At 37.4% G+C, this 17173-nt stretch overlaps 1 protein-coding gene and 1 non-coding gene across 2 annotated transcripts in view; both read left to right on the top strand.

The window, feature by feature from the left end:
* Positions 1–17173, top strand: part of LOC133518615 (solute carrier organic anion transporter family member 4A1) — a 118587-nt gene that overhangs the window by 20667 nt on the left and 80747 nt on the right. The gene's annotated exons all lie outside the window — the stretch shown is intronic.
* Positions 2734–2805, top strand: Trnad-guc (transfer RNA aspartic acid (anticodon GUC)). Its single transcript has one exon. It is a non-coding gene; the product is annotated as a tRNA-Asp (tRNA).

Here is a 17173-nt window from a genome sequence, read left to right as displayed (position 1 = left end):
ATAGTACTAGAGTCGGCATTTCCAACAAAATTATTCCACACCTCATTGAAGTGCCGGCACTTCATTGCGTTCAGTACGTCTCCGACTACTGGCGAGATGCCACACATGTAACGAAAATTAAAAAAAAGATTAGATTATTTTGAAACGTTTTAAACACTCGCGGTGGTACGCCATTTTCTTTGGCGCATAGATTATATGGAGGTACCTACTAATGATAATCTACCTTATTGTTTCTAGAATATATACACAAAAATGATAAATCAATTGTTATCTTGTAAATTTTTGAAGTGTTTTTATTATATTTAAATAATATATTATGTTATAAGCCCGATTTGATCAAAATTGCTACGAGTACGAGAGTCGAACACAAAAGGTTTTAAGACTATTTTTATACATTTTAATATCGGTAGTCACAAAAGAAACACACTTTAAAGGAAATAAATAAAATCTAGATTCTCTAAATACGTATTTAGGCAGAAAATGAAGAGCTCTCATAACGCTTTGACTAGCTATTATTCTTAATTTTAGTGACGTACGTCAAACGCCGTGACATACGGACCAGTGGCGGATCGTTAAAAGAACTCGATTCCCACCGGCTTGTATAATTTCAGTCCGTTGAGTACTTTCACGATCGGTTCATGGAGAAAAGGAAAGCAAGATTAGCTCCGGGTTCCCTACGAATATTTGTGACGAGCCGCCACTGATACGGACACAAGTTGTTCTCGATAGCTTATCTAATACGTAGTACGTTTATGTCAATGACTTTACGCAGGTAATTATTACATAATGTGAAGTTATTTTGTGCATTATTATATGTCTATGTATGTGGGGAGGCTGCTTTTTGTGAACCAGAATTAATTTCCATATGTTTATCTAAAATTGAGCGTTCGGTTTATTTATAATACGGTTTGCTGTAGAGAGTTTATAATAAGTAATACAACTGATATACCATCGATGGGTTTTAGATAAGTTTTAACTGGTATGGCGTTGTAGTGATTTGGTCGATTTTATCATTTAAATTTAAATAATTTATAGAAAATGAACTGTAAGAACCTTAAGTAAAACATGTTGTGAAGTTACAACAACCCCATATTTAATCCTACTCTATTTAACATAAAAAACCGGCCAAGAGTATATCGGGCCATGCTCAGAGTAGGGTTCCGTAGTTACTCTTCCGTCACAATAAGCTAAACTGGAGCTTAAAGTATGGTAGATAACCAAGGGATGAACTGTGGGTGTACGTCTTTTTACTACGAAGGGGAAACTTTTTGCGATAACTCAAAAACAGCTAAACTGATCATATCCGCTATAGTTTTCATTTAATGTCTTTCTTAAGCTCTACTTCCAAGATTTTTTTTCATATTTTTTGGACCTATGGTACACACACACACATTTTTGTTTCTTTTGGAGCAATTATCTCCGAATATATTCACTTTATCAAGAAATGTTTGTTGAAGACCCCTATTAGTTTTGAAAGACCTTTCCAACGATATCCCACATTGTAGGGTTGAAGCATAAAAAAATGTTCACCCCCACTTTACGTGTAGGGGGAGGTACCCTAAAAAAATATTTTTAGTTTTTATTATACGACTTTGTCGGCTTTATTGATTTATATATTCATGCCAAATTTCAGCTTTCTAGCACTAACAACCACGGAGCAAAGCCTCGGACAGACAGACAGGCAGACGGACATGGCGAAACTATAAGGGTTCCTAGTTGACTACGGAATCCTAAAAACTATCTTCTGAAGCCTGACCAGTAATATATGATCACACGCCATATTGCAGAATTTCATTGGAACTAAAAATTTCATACTAAACTGTCACTCTATACATGAAAATAACAGCGCCCTCTTGACAATGATCATATATCGGGTTTTAATTTTAAGAACACTTCCCTTAAAAAGAACCTTATTTTCAAAATACGAATACCTACCTGGCCACTCTCGATTTCCTTTTAAAAGCCATAAATATGGCTCGAATTTAATTTCGTTCGAAATTCAAATTAAAGTCACGTTTGGCACGTTCGATGCAGTTATTATCATCGCTACACGCGTTTAAGCATTCGGTGACGGAACTAGTATATATGACACCTTACCACGCATACTTACTATAGATCTCGAGATGTTACTTGTAATGGCTTTTTGAGGAGAATACTCGCTTTTATACTGTAGACATTTGGAATATAGCAGTAGTACACGCCGAATACAGATTAAAAACGAGAGTAGCTTGATATCAGTTACTTTCAAAACCTCCTATAGTTCCATTATATCAATACAAAAAGTACCTTATATACAAAACAATAAAGGTTATATTCGAGTGATAGAAAAGAGAGATATGACATTTAGATAAGGATAGTATCATTGCGTGTGGTTTCGTAAGGAGAAAGCATCGTGATGTCATTTAGTAAACAATGAAATTGTTTGAACAAAAAGCATTTAGTTACGGGTGGATTTTGAAAATTAGTCTTTTGTTCTAGGTTTTAGTGCATTGCACGTTGCACGAGTAAGATATGTATGCCTAATTAAAAAGGCGTATAAATCCAGTACTTTTCTTGGAAACTGTACGTATAAAAACTCATTGTATTGTAATATCGAAATGAAAAAAGTTTTTAACCACACGAACTGGTAAAGGCCCTCTTGAGAATTTATTACGTCTTGTCCACTATTACGATGTGGTGCGAATTTTCATTGTCAGTGGTATGTAGAAGGTAATTTCAGCAGAGTATACAACATCTTCGGTAGTATAGTGGTAAGTATCCCCGCCTGTCACGCGGGAGACCGGGGTTCGATTCCCCGCCGGAGAGATTCTTTTTGCTGTTATTTTTATTTATATTGAAACCTGGTCCATTTTTATACATCAGCGGTGGCATGGTTCCATTTTTATCACTTGTCACTATGCCCGTCACTGTCACGCTTACATTCTTGTTAGAACGTGACAGGTATGGTGACAAATGATAAAGAGCCGACCAACTTAGGCCTACAGAACTATTTAAGCTAATCTCCGCCCGGGACTTTTCCGCGTATTCCTTAATAGTACATTGTGCAACGAGGGGGGGTAAGTGAAATTTTGGATACGAGGGTGCTAATTCCCGAAAGCCGCAGGCGCAACTGGGGAAGTACCTCCACCTTACAGAAAACAGCAGCCAAATAACAGTAGACCCTACTCATAGTGTTGTGTTCCTGCCGGTGAGTAAGGTTGCCAGAGCTCAACGAGGGGGGGTGGGTTTAGGGTCGGCAACGCGCATGTAACTCCTCTGGAGTCGCAGGCGTACATAGGCTACGGAGACTGCTTACCATCAGGCGGGCCGTATGCTTGTTTGCCACCGACGTAGTATTAAAAAAATGCTTTATGAATTACAAAGCATCATCGTCATTTGTGACGCAGAGCTGCCTAATAAAGTTATTATTTCTGGTTCGATATAAAGTGGGAATATGACGTGTAATCTAGCTCGTAGGTTATCGACGTGATAACGACATGATAGAGCAAAAGTCAGAGATTGATACCTTATCCCGCTTATAGAGGTAGGTTTTGAAAGAATCGCTTGTATTATTTCTGTAGTTCCAAAGTTAATTATGTACACTCTGGCCCAAAAGTATAGAAATTGCTAAAAACATTTTACCAAGGATGCTGGCGGCATTTCCTCGTTGTATCGCAATACTGATACGTTGTGCGAGGAAGCCGCCAGCTCTTCGGTCACCAGTTACGTCAACCTGACGTTTCGCGATTTCTCCAAAAAACTTGTGCGCGCTGGGACCCCATGGACCTAGAGTTTCAACGCCAAATGGTACAAAATGGTACTCTCTACCGAGGTTTCAAAATTAACTGTAACCTTTACTTAAATGATATTATATGGAAGTAAAAAAAAATATGATAAAAATCGGCTGTTTTTACTAAGTTGCGGAAATTCCTATAAAAACGTAAAACCCTACGAAAAAAATACTATTGTGTACTATAATTGTAATTTAGAATCTTTCCTATTATTTCCAATCAAAGCTTTACATCTAAACCCAAGTCGTCCCCGCCGTGTGGTGCCGGCGTTTAGAATAGCACCACCCCATCTCGTCCCGTGGGTGTCGTAAAAGGCGACTAAGGGAAAACCGACGGACGGGCAGCAGCGTCCGTTGAGATTTTTTTTATAAAACCTACTGCGGTCCCAATTCGCATATTCAACTGAAATATCGATAATTAAACCCCCATCTCAAATCAAAAATCACATCTTTTACTCGCCGCTTATCTTAACTACAATCAAAAAACCAAAATAAAATTTCGCAAAACAAACCAACTCCAAAATAATTATTCAAACACAAAATCTCAACCTGGGCCCATGGCCGCCCGTAATCAATGCGGGGACCATGGGTCCATCAAAGCTCAAACACAAGAACAACGCCGGGTCTCTAAAACTGAGCATCACCATTGTTTCGACTAATGGTGATGCCGGACCCGGCATCGCATAAAACATCAAAACCCCATCGCAAATGTCACCTCGGGCACAGGGTCGCCCGTATCCTTAGCGAGGGCCCTGTGTCTTCAACTGACACTTAAAACCTTTAAAAAAAAAAAAAACCCAAGTCGTCCAGAAAAAAATAAATTTTTCTATAAGACGATCTTCGTCGCAGAGTGTACTGCTATTATATTGCACACAACTGTACCCCTAGTGTAAATAAATTCGATTTCGAAACGTGACGTACGCGTTTGCGTTAAGTCTCATTTTGTATGGGTTTTTGAACAGCGCGCCAAGCGGGACGTTTTGGAAAGTCAAAAATCTCATACAAAATGACACTTAACGCAAACGCGTACGTCACGTTTCGCTGTCGAAAATATTTACACTAGGGGTACTGTAGGTATGTGCTTTGTTTTGACGGAACATGTTGTGGATTGATATTGTATTTAATTCAGAATCAAATAAACTCATATGATTAACCAGGAAACTGAACCAAGACAGGCCAATTTCCGTACAGCTCACATTGGTCAATCGTGAAAGCCGATGTTGCACAAGCGGCCTTCCGAAACTTCCTATTGCACATCCGAACGCATCGTCGCCTCTACTGCACTGCTTCACTCTTCGATACTACCTATACTAGGAGCATTCCATGAAATCGTCTACGTTGTCCCGAACTAACGCAAATTTTCTGAAGATTCGCAGGTACAAGAGTTTCCTTTTCTGTGACTAATGGTCAGAAATATGCAGAGAAAAATAATCGCCTGCTTTAAACGCCGAAAAAAAAAGTCACAACACAGGAGATAAATAATAAATAAATATTATACGACATTATTACACAAATTGACTAAGTCCCACAGTAAGCTCGATAAGGCTTGTGTTGAGGGTACTTAGACAACGATATATATAATATATAAATATTTATTATTACTTAAATACATAGAAAACACCCTTACCAGGATTTGAACCCGGGACCATCGGCGTCGTAGGCAGGGTCCACTAGGCCAAACCGGTCGTCAAAAATGCGTCCGTACGGGACAGCCCGTGGAATGCTCCACTAGTGGCTCTGTGAATTATAGACCTCGCGAACACGCATCATTCCGCCATTTTGAAAAAAAAGAACGAATTACTGAATCAACAAATATCTATATCGATCAATTCGATCATAATAGAGTCAGCTGAGAAATCCGACCTACCTTCCTACTGAAAGATTTATTGCAACAAAAACATTTTCATGTAAAATGTTGCCGAAACCATAAGGCTTGCACTGTCAAAAAGTTATCAGTACCCCTAGTGTAAATTTAATCGACATCATAACGTGACGAACGCGTTTGCGTTAAGTCTCATTTTGTATAGGATTTTGACTTTCCAAAACGTCCCGCTTGGCGCGCTGTTCAAAAACCCATACAAAATGAGACTTAACGCAAACGCGTACGTCACGTTTCGCTATCGACTAAATTTACACTAGGGGTACAGATCTCACGTAGAGTCAAACTTCTAGCTCTACAAACCCTAACTTCACAAACTCTACACATCAGTCAAAATATGTGGCTGGCCGTTTCCTTGGCACATTTCTGAGAAAATGTATTGCTCTATAAAAATACCCAAATCTTTGCAAGTGTGCTCAAAATAGGCATTTAAAGAATTACTATGATTTTGCCAGGATCTCATCATTAGATCCTAATCTGATGACAATAGATCTGTACCCCTAGTGTAAATAAATTCGATTTCCAAACGTGACTTACGCGTTTGCGTTTAGTCTCATTTTGTATTGGATTTCGAAAGAGCGCGCCAAGCGGGACGTTTTGGAACCTCAAAATCCTATACAAAATGAGACTTAACGCAAACGCGTTCGTCACGTTATGATGTCGATCAAAGTTACACTAGGGGTACAGAACACAAAAAAAACACCGATCCTGATGACGAATTCAGAACTTTTTCTTTTGTCATTTAAAAAGTACACCGACATTTAAAAAGCAAGTCTACTTAGGTATCCCAAAAAATTAGCAAGCATCCAAATCATCCTTATTCCAAGCCTTCATATCAGTTGATACACTTACGGGTTCACCGCTCGGGTTCACTTCAGTATCCCTTGAGGGCTCGTCGCGGCCGCTCGCTCCGGACGCTCAGCGAGCTGAAACTTTTACGCGAACTATTTGTGTTCCAAGTTTGAATTTTGTGGATGATATCGGAGATTTAAAAAATGGTAATTGGTAGAATTTCGTTTTACTTTTATCCTAGAACACCTTTGCATGTCTTTTATTATTTAAAATGTCAATGATTTTTTTTTCAATAAAATGCGCTGAAAATTTCGAATGTTGTAAATGCTACCGGAGATAAAACTAAATTACGTTAAATTTATTAATTTAAAATTATTGAATATTAATAAACGTGTCTTTGTTTATTTTCATTTTCAGTGTAAGTATGGTTTTATTATTATTTTATGTTCTCTTTGAACGGTCGACAGTCTGCAACTTTTACGAAAACTGCATGTTTTTCAAAGTTTTTAATCTTTTGGGTGCGATTGGAAATTCTAAAAAAAATATATATATATAAAAAATAGGGTTACATTTCAATAATTAGGTACTTTTATTTGTAAGGTACCTACCATAAAGAGCTTACTTACCGTTTGATTAGTATTTAGATTCATTTCTTAAATTCCTATTTTTATTTTTACGGTAAAAAAGTGTTGTTTAGCACGTTTTTCATATTATTATTTAAATAAAAAGACGATCCTCAGCCTGGCGTTTTCCTGGCCTAGCGCCAGTCTCCGCTTTCCTATTCAATCTTCTCGACTTTGCCCGGTCTTCGGCATCCTCAGGTGTGAGATATGTTCTCTTCCGTGTCCGCTATCACGATGTCCAGCCAGCGCTTGTGTGCCTATGTTGATAAATTTAAATATCAATCAAGCGCTCATAAATTAATTCGGCAACCTTCAAAAAAAATAATTGATGTCACAGGGGACCGTAGGGCTGGCTCCTTCCTCGCCCAACGGATCGGCATAGCGATCCAAAGGGGGAATGCAGCCAGCCTTATGGGAACCCTTCCACAGGGCTCTGACCTGGGTGATCTAGCTTAATATAAACATATTGGGCTAGGTCACCCATGTTATGTTTTTTTTTAGGTTTTAATTTCAGTTTTGTAGGTAGTTTTAATTTTAGGTTACATTTTATTCTAACTTTGTTATTATTTAAATGTATCGAATAAAATTATCAATCTAGAATCTTATTCTACACAGTAAGTTTTTCGCCCTTTACTACCACAGATTTACTGTCATTATGTTTATTGTAGGTAAATAGTTTTCAAGTTCCATCAGATTAAACAACAATCAAACTTTACTCGTTTCGTGTGGCCATTGGGGTCATTACCATTCCCATTAGGTTCAGAAACTAATAGGAGAAAATATGTCAAAAATATATATATTTTGCTACGAGAATTTGTTCGAAAGAAAATGTCAATTTAAATTCTAATATGAGCGAGATGCACATAAAGACATCTTGATAGGAAATTATGTTGCGATTTTTTTATACCGAGACGGTGGCAAACAAGCGCACGGCCTGCCTGATGGTACCCAGTCACCTTCGCCTATGGACACCTTCAACTCCAGAGGTGTTACATGGGCGTTGCCGGGCCTTTAAAAATCAGTACACTCATTTATATGTAAGATTTTTTAATGCTTTAAATGTAGGAATGGGATCTTCGGTGCATTCCATAATCTAAGAGAGTTCTAATGGGTGTAATAAATCCCACAAAACCTTTTTAAAGTCATTTAAATTTAAACCTTTTTATAGAGGTATGGGCAATGTGAATGTCATCTCGCCTTGTGTGGTAGGGCACAGCACAGCAGATGTCATTCCAGATCTAGAGCAGAGCCCAACTGGGGAAGTACCTCCACCTTACAGAAAACCGCAGCCAAATAACACTTGACCCTACTCATAGTGTTGTGTTCCTGCCGGTGAGTAAGGTTGCCAGAGCTCAACGAGGGGGGTGGGGTTAGGGTCGGCAACGCGCATGTAACTCCTCTGGAGTTGCAGGTGTACATAGGCTACGGAGACTGCTTACCATCAGGCAGGCCGTATGCTTGTTTGCCACCGACGTAGTATAAAAAAAATATATTTATAAGTTATATATATATATATATATATATATATGTATATATATATACATATATATACAATTAATTTGTATTTGTTTTGTTTTGTTACAATTAAGAAGTATAAAAATTACCCCATTCCAACCATATACCGTATAATACGTAATTTAATATAACCTCTTTTTAGATGTACCTAAACATTTGTTTGTATTACGTACGCGTACAAAACAGTAATGTCACTGGCAAAATATCAATGCGATTGCCATCTGACATCGATATGACCTTTAGAATTTGTCACGCGACAAATCCATTTGAATCATGAACCCACAATAAGGTAGAAGTACTAGAGCTCGACGCTGCACTAGTCACCGACATGGGCACTTTATTTCATGGAAATATAGGTATTATTATCGTATGGCTTTATTGGAAAAATAAAATACAAATCAAGTTTACAAAAGTAACGTTATAGTCAAAGTTTAAGGTCTAAGTTTGATAGCCATTCCCTGGCATCCGCAGTTATCGCGTGCAGCTCTTTCATGCCTCCAGAAAAACATCTCATGGGGCATTCCTCCACGATGTGCGTGGTTGTCTGGTCTGCCGCGCCACAGGAAATATAGGTTAAATTTGAACAACGAAAATTTTTCTGTATTCGAACTTAATCCTTGTCACTTTGACATAAAGTGCCCATGTCGAGTACTGGTGCAGCGTCGAGCACTAGTACTTCTACCTTATTGCTATGTTGTGCCTTCGTAAGGGTTCGCATTCGGGTCACACACATTTTAGAAAAACACTTCTACAATACAATAAAAGTTGACGATTGCCAAGGAGTGGAATACCCTGCCCGAGTCTGTTTCCGCATGAGTACAATCTGGATCTCTTCAAGGCTAGAGTAAATAGATATACATATCTCATAGGTAAGTGCTCCACCGTAGACCACATCATCACTTACCATCAGGTGAGCTCGTGGTCAAACGCCTGTCTATCCTCCATAAAAAAGCAGCCATGTGCGAGTCGGACTCGCGCATGAAGGGTACCGTACCATTTATGACGTATTAAAAAAAATCTACTTACTAGATCTTGTTCAACATTTTACCACTTTGGACACACATTTTACCACTTTGGAAGTGTCTCTCGCGCAAACTATTCAGTTTAGAAAAAAATGATATTAGAAACCTCAATATCATTTTTGAAGTCCTATCCGTAGATCCCCACACGTATGGGTTTGATGAAAAAAAAATATTTTTATTTTATGACTTATTAAAAAAACTACTTACTAGATCTCGTTCAAACCAATTTTCGGTGGAAGTTTGCATGGTAATGTATATCATATATTTTTTTTAGATTTTTCATTCTGTTATTTTAGAAGTTACAGAGGGGGGGACACACATTTTTTCACTTTTGAAATGTCTCTCGCGCAAACTATTCAGTTTAGAAAAAAATGATATTAGGAACCTAAATATCATTTTTGAAGACCTATCCATAGATACCCCACGCAAATATATTTTTTTTAAAATTTTATGACGTATTAAAAAAAAAACTACTTACTAGATCTCGTTCAAACCAATTTTCGGTGGAAGTTTGCAAGACAATGTATATACAGAACTCCTCTGGAGTTGCAGGCGTACATAGGCTACGGAGACTGTTTACCATTAGGCGGACCATATGCTTGTTTGCCACCGATGTAGTATAAAAAAATGCAGTTCGCCTTTGCGAGTTAAACGGACTCCGTACGTAGCCCATTCTGCTCGCATTGGAAGGCGATCCCTAGCTAGTCGATTCTAACAAAAAATACCTAGCATTTCGTACTTTGCAACGCAGTCTTCTCTGAGTCGAAAAATGGTTTTTGAAGCCTTCTATTAAATTTAAAATTTTTAGATATCCAAAGACAATCTCCGCATTAGCTATAAGGTTGAGCGAAAAAAATAACACCCAAAAAAAAATCAAAATTCTATTTTATCACTTTTTCGGCAAGTCATCGTCTCACATGTATCTATATAGCAGATCATCTTGATTTTGGTTGATGGCGGAACCCTAAAAACCATTCGATTATCGATTGATGATATTTCTTGGAAGTTTTTAGCGAGTATCGGGTCATGAGTTTAATTCTTACCTTCACGATTAATCATAATCATAATCTTTATTGTTTGTGAGAAATGGGTTACATTGCCGGGATTTCTGAAGGATACGAGCAGTTATACTTTCCTGCAAGGAATTGGATATGTTGTAATGTAACAAGGCGTGTCCGTACATGTATTGAATTATCTATGCGCTTTCTTGTACATAATGACATTTAAAAAACAATCAATGCAAAAGCTACCTACAAAACAGAAAACAAATCATAGAACTCAAAGCAATGGAAGACGGTGTTAAGAGACGGATCTGTTCTAAAGAGGTACATATATCAAGAGGAGTACCACAAGGCTCAATACTCGGACCACTTCTTTTTGTTATATTTACAAATGACCTAATTAACTGGATACATAGTGGGACTTCCGACTGCAAAATTGTTGTTTGCGGATGATACTAATGTGGTAATAACATCAGATAATATACACGAACTTAAATCAAAGCTTGAAAACGCATTGGTTAACTTCCATGAATGGTTTCTTGCCAATAGTCTTATATTAAATACTGAAAAAACTAGCATTGTCATATTCAAAACCAAAAACAGAAACGACCTATTACCCGAGATAATATTCAATAACTATGCAGTTAATACAACAGAAGTAGTAACATTTCTTGGAGTTTACGTATTAGACGCCTTGCTAAATTGGAAAATAGAATTAGATGCAATTGAAAGTGTAGTAGGCTCAGCTTGTTACGCTCTAAAGACGTTAAGAGAAGTTTTAACGCTTGAGCATCTAAGGCAAGTTTATTTTGCTCTTGTTGAATCGAAGCTGCGATATAGTATCAAAATTTGGGGCAATACCTATGACTACAATATAAAAACGGCTTTCAAAATGCAAAAAAGAGCAATAAGGGTAATGGTAAGGATACCACCATGGATATCATGTAGAGAGAGAGAGAGCACTTCATGCTATTTAAGTTTAGTTCATAAGTTATTTAAGTATTGCATACCCGAAATGGGTAACTGTTGGAACGAATAAATTGTATCAGGATTACCATCTACAAATGTACACAGTACTGCAATAAATCATTCTTATTCTTATTCTTATTCTTATTCACCTGATTGGGTATTCTAACCGTACCTATCCTCTATATTTTGGTTTTGCTTTCGGATTTTGCAAAAAATCTGTCAAAGGAAGAAAGGGAAATTCGTTTGTGTTCAAGGAAAAAAAAACCTCAAAACAACAATTAGTCCTAATCTTAACTTAAAGTAGTCCAGCACTCTACGCAATATCAGGCTATTTAGGCATATAACAAACTTCCAGTTCACCTAAAAATGATCACATCACACGCGGCTGTTAGAAGGCTGTTTTTATAGTATTAATGAAATATTTCAAGGACATAGTTCATAAACCTATAATAATAATAATATTATTTTATTTTTGCGATTATTTTTAGATTATATGTAACTGACATCGTACATGCCATGAATTTTTGACTTGTTTTCCTAATTTATATATATTTTTTAATATCCTTCTGATCCTGAATTACAATCTAGCCTTTTGACATTTTAGTGATGTTTGTATTATTTTTTTTATTTTTGTGTATGTTCCTAATTAATGTATTGTACTGTATTGTATGACCTAATTAATGTAAGTTAGCATGTAAAAATACTCAAACACAATACTGTATCGTTAGTGAAATAAAGAATTGATTGATTAATTTTTGATTGATTGCTTTTTTTTCTCTAAAGGGGATCAGTTTCAGCTTTTAGTTCACTGGTTTACGCGAGTTTTTAAGCTGATTTTTTTGCCGGGCGAAATATTACTGTTATATTATAATCTTATAATGTTGTCGGTTCTTAATTTTTTAAATTTAAAATACACATAGTTGAGGTAATTTAATCCCTTTTACTCAACAATACAGTTAACCAACACTTCGCATAAACAAATATATATTTAATATAGTTTACACAGCCTTACGTCAGCCTACTCGTGGCTTGACATATTTCTAGCACCACGTGACGTCTGAGGTCATTACCATCTGGCTAAGCATCCAGTGGGTGACCTTTATATTTTTGAACCCTTCACTCCCCTCATGTTGAGAGGGCTTACCCAAAATGGTAGTTTTTATATTGAAATATGTATTTGCATAATACAGTTTACACAGCCTTACGTCAGCCTACTCGTGGCTTGACATATTTCTAGCACCACGTGACCTCTGAGGTCATTACCATCTGGCTAAGCATCCAGTGGGTGACCTTTATATTTTTGAACCCTTCACTCCCCTCATGTTGAGAGGGCTTACCCAAAATGGTAGTTTTTATATTGAAATATGTATTTGCATAATACAGTTTACACAGCCTTACGTCAGCCAACTCGTGGCTTGACATGTTTCTAGCACCACGTGACCTCTGAGGTCATTACCATCTGGCTAATCATCCAGTGGGTGGCCATTATATTTTTGACTCCTCTACTCGAAGAGGGGGTGAATCCAAAATTGTTGTTCTTTTTATATGTTTAATATAGTTTACACAGCCTTGCGTCTACTCGTGGCTTGGCATGTTTCTAGTACTACGTGACCTCTGAGGTCATTACCATCTGGCTAAGCACCCAGTGAGTGACCTTTAGGTATATTTTGACCCAACGTGTAACGCATCATTCGATAGGTCTTTAAATATAATAGTAATATTGTTAAGAATGTTTTTTGATTTAGTGAATGCTTTAGGAAATAATCGCTCCGAAATTAAAAAATATTGTATGTATGTTTGAAACAAGCCGACAAAAATTGTTGAGCCATTAATGACTTAAAATAACAACTGATCTTATTAAAACGACGGGAGAGCCGCATAGATACGCTCTTTTGTTCGTATTAATTTTTGTATTGTATGAATATACGGAGCCCTCCATACAATTCACCGGTTTTTAAGAACGGACAATAAATTTACTAGCTATTTTTTGAACGGCTAAGCGGTGGTGGCCGAGTGGATATGACGTCCGACTTTCAATCCGGAGGTCGCGGGTTCAAATCCTGGCTCGTACCAATGAGTTTTTCGGAACTTATGTACGAAATATCATTTGATATTTACCACTAGCTTTTCGGTGAAGGAAAACATCGTGAGGAAACCTGCATACATCTGCGAAGAAATTCAAAGGTGTATGTGAAGTCCCCAATCCGCATTGGGCTAGCGTGGGGACTATAGCCCGAGCCCTCTCGCATGAGAGGAGGCCTGTGCCCAGCAGTGGGACGTATATAGGCTGAATTATTATTATTATTTTTGAACGGAAGTGAGAGAAACTTTTTGTAACGCATCGAGTTTGATGTTAATGGGCGAGAGAAGCGAGGCCCTTTAGTAACACAAGGCTCGCAATTTACTTATATTTCGGCACACGTATAGCGCTAATTTATTTTAGCGGTTTTCTTTAAAAAACACGCAAATACGACATAAAAACCCGAAATAATCGGAACGTTGAATATTGGCTTGAAATAAACTACAAGTGTAAAACACATACAAAATGTTAAATCTTTATTGCACACCTCACTCTGCGGTTCCATTTTTATCACCTGTCACTATGCCAGTCACTTTCGCGCTTATATACTTGTTAGAACGTGACAGGCATGGTGACAAATGATAAAGAGCCTACCATCTCAGCCCTACTGTTTACAATACAAACATAAACAAAGACATAATCTATTCTATATTATATTGTGTCAGCCGGAAATCATTTGTACTCGTATTTGAATTATTATATTATTAAAAAGAAATAAGTTATTATATGAACATTAGGAACCCAATTCAATACCATATTTTTAACATGACCCTTATCTACGAGTAAAATGACATCGGTCAATACACCTAAACCCACTAGTTCCACTTCTATTCTGGGCTGAACATAAATAATAGACAATCAATACACCACCTAATTATAGTAGCAACATATAAGCTATTTTAACAAGCAAGCTAGGCCAGTATAATATACCTTAGATTACATACAATTGGAATATAGCTTACAAAGAACGGTTTCAGACTAGCGTTTTATACGCGCATGTAAGCTCGTATAGACCAAATGTAGGGAATAGTAATGCGCGCGTAAGTTCTTAAAAACCAAATGTATAGGGAGCGCGCATGAACTGTAGGAGGCAGCACAGGAGCTGTCAGATTTTTGGTGGGAGGCGTAAATGTGATGTTCATTGTTCCGATGTAGCCCACAAGATGGCAGAAGCTACTATGCACAAGAAAACACGTGATGTGTAAATGTACATGTTTATGGTTCCGATTCAGGCCACAAGATGGCAGACCCTCCAACGCGCACGGTCCCTATAGAGAAATGTAACGCGCGTGTAAGTTCGTACTGTCGGAACGACCGTATACGCGCAGAAAAGCTATTATAAAACTTCGTATGTTGATTTTTTTTAAACTTTTTTTGTCAATTTTGGGTTGTAGGCGGTGCGGTTATGAACATAATTAAAAAATCCTTACCTAAATAATCCTGCCACTGTTTTACGAGAATGTATCTCTAATTACACCCGAATAACTGAATGATTTATATAGGCCGTCTACGCTTTTGAGGTCACATCTCACCGCCAAAATCGCATACCTTTCGGTCCGGCTATGTTAGCGAGAGGCTTTCGCGAAAGTGAGAGAGAGGATTGCACAACGTTCCGGTGTATGACGCAATAACCTCACCGTGACATTAACTTTTAGGGACCGTATAACGTCAGTATTGCAATTTTTTAAAAGGATATTAGGTTCTAATCAGTACAAATACACGTATACTTAATGTCTAAATAGCGTCGGGCCGCTAGTATAGCTAAGTATAGCTAAAGTAAGTAATATCTTGTTTGAGATCATGGGTCTAAAAGTAGTGACATCTAGATGTATCCAATTAGCCGACTTCCAAATCGGAAGATAGGGTGTTCAATTTCGTATGTATTTTTAGGGTTCCGTAGCCAAATGGCAAAAAACGGAACCCTTATAGATTCGTCATGTCCGTCTGTCTGTCCGGTTATGTCACAGCCACTTTTTTCCGAAACTATAAGAGCTATACTATTCAAACTTGGTAAGTAGATGTATTTTATGAACCGCATTAAGATTTTTTACACAAAAATAGAAAAAAAACAATAAATTTTGGGGGTTCCCCATACTTAGAACTGAAACTCAAAAAATCTTTTTTCATCAAACCCATACGTGTGGGGTATCTATAGGTCTTCAAAAATAATATTGAGGTTTCTAATATCATTTTTTTCTAAACTGAATAGTTTGCGCGAGAGACACTTCCAAAGTGGTAAAATGTGTCCCCCCCCCCCCCTGTAACTTCTAAAATAACAGAATGAAAAATCTAAAAAAAAATTATGATATACATTACCATGCAAAATTCCACCGAAAATTGGTTTGAACGAGATCTGGTAAGTAGTTTTTTTAATACGTCATAAAATTAAAAAAAAAAATTTTTTTCATCAAATCCATAGGTCTTCAAAAATGATATTTAGGTTTCTAATATCATCTTTTTCTAAACTGAATAGTTTGCGCGAGAGACACTTCCAAAGTGGTAAAATGTGTGTCCCCCCCCTGTAACTTCTAAAATAACAGATTGAAAAATCAAAAAAAATATATCATATACCCGAAAAATGGTTTGAACGAGATCTAGTAAGTAGTTTTTTTAATACGTCATAAATGGTACGGAACCCTTCATGGGCGAGTCCGACTCGCACTTGGCCGCTTTTTCTGTTTACATAGCAAAAATATCTGGCACAACAAACCGCGATGAGACGACACGCTTCCCTAATACATAGATGATTCTGTCATATAATTGTGTACATGGCTACGATAAATAATAAAATATCTATAAAAATGAATGCCAATAAAAAAGGAGCACTTTGTCTACATTTTCCATAAGAGAGCTATTTTAAAATAATTCACATTTTGCTAATTCATTTGAACTATATTCCGAAAATGCCGCAAAAACGTTGCCGAAGTTGCTGTTTGTTGTAATAAATCGCATTTACATCAGCAAATAAACAAGTCGCAATTAGGGCTGCCATCCGTCCGGGTTTTCCCGGATTTGTCCTAGTTTGAAGGCCGTCCGGGGACCGTCCGGGGGGGGGGGGGGGGGGTCAAGAAGTATCCGGGAAACCCGGACACTTTTCATGTAAGGAAGCACATTAAAACTACATGTAAAATTAAAGGTCTTGTTTTTTAAAAATATTATTTTCGGACTCGTCCGGGGAAAAAATGCGTTTACGCCAAATGTCCGGGTTTTTTGAATCTTTGTCCGGGTTTGGCGAATTTCGAGATGGCAGCCCTAGTCGCAATAGAACAAGACGTCGTGAGGGCCCCATTATGGAACTAGGTTGAACGGCTCGGCTCGAGCACACGTGGCCTCTGAATAAAAATATACTTGGAGGGGAAGCTTTGATTGCAAAAACTGCAAGCGCAAAAAAAATTACAAAATTGGGACACGTATTTTTTTTAGAATATGGTACATATATTATTCAAGCAATGAATCTTTGCACAGTGTAAGTTCTAATTATTTTCTAAATAGGGCTCCATATTGTAATTCCCTTATTAGAAAA

The sequence above is a fragment of the Cydia pomonella genome, chromosome 6, assembly GCF_033807575.1.
Source record: "Cydia pomonella isolate Wapato2018A chromosome 6, ilCydPomo1, whole genome shotgun sequence".
Lineage (NCBI taxonomy): Eukaryota > Metazoa > Arthropoda > Insecta > Lepidoptera > Tortricidae > Cydia > Cydia pomonella.
The sequence above is the reverse complement of the archived record's forward strand: the minus strand, read 5'-3'. Positions and strand labels throughout refer to the sequence as shown.